The sequence below is a fragment of the Mizuhopecten yessoensis genome, unplaced genomic scaffold, assembly GCF_002113885.1.
Source record: "Mizuhopecten yessoensis strain PY_sf001 unplaced genomic scaffold, ASM211388v2 scaffold1635, whole genome shotgun sequence".
In the NCBI taxonomy this organism is placed as follows: Eukaryota; Metazoa; Mollusca; class Bivalvia; order Pectinida; family Pectinidae; genus Mizuhopecten; species Mizuhopecten yessoensis.
Genome location: NW_018404145.1, coordinates 14,022 through 15,137, shown reverse-complemented (window position 1 = coordinate 15,137; position 1,116 = coordinate 14,022).

The window sequence follows — 1,116 nt, the reverse complement described above, 5'->3', positions numbered from 1 at the left end:
TTACATTTTAAGGAGACTAGTTACAATATAAGGAGACTAGTTACATTGTTAGGATACTAGTTACAATGTTAGGAGACGAGTTACAATGTAAGGAGACTAGTTACAATGTAAGGAGACTAGTTACNAGTTGACTAGTTACATTGTTAGGAGACTAGTTACAATGTTAGGAGACTTGTTACAATGTAAGGAGACTAGTTACAATGTAAGGAGACTAGTTACAATGTTAGGAGACGGGTTACAATGTTGGGAGACTAGTTACAATGTTAGGAGACTTTTTACAATATAAGGAGACTAGTTACAATGTTACGAGACTATTTACAATGTAAGGAGACTAATTACAATGTTAGGAGACTAGTTACAATGTTAAGAGACTAGTTACAATGTAAGGAGACTAGTCACAATGTGAGAAGACTAGATACAATGTTAGGAGACTAGTTACAATGCTAGAAGACTAGTTACAATGTTAAAAGACTAGTTACAATGTTAGGTGACTAATTACAATGTAAGGGGATTAGTTACAATGTTACGGGACTAGTTACAATGTAAGGAGACTAGTTACAATATTAGGGGACTAGTTATATTGTTATGAGACTAGTTACAATCTAAGGAGACTAGTTACAATATTAGGGGACTAGTTATATTGTTATGAGACTAGTTACAATGTAAGGAGACTAGTCACAATATGAGAAGACTAGTTACAATGTTAGGAGACTAGTTACAATGCTAGAAGATTAGTTACAATGTTAAAAGACTAGTTACAATGTTAAAGGACTAGTTACAATGTTAGGTGACTAATTACAATGTAAGGAGATTAGTTACAATGTTACGGGACTAGTTACAATGTAAGGAGACTAGTTACAATATTAGGGGACTAGTTATATTGTTATGAGACTAATTACAATTTAAGGAGACTAGTTACAATGTTTGTTAGGAGAGTAGTTACAATGTAAGGAGACTAGTTACAATGTAAGGAGACTAGTTACAATGTAAGGAGAATAGTTACAGTGTTAGGAGACTAGTTACAACGTTAGGAGACTAGTTATAATGTTAGGAGACTAGTTACAATGTTAGGAGACTAGTTACATTGTAAGAAAAGTAGTTACAATGTAATGAGAC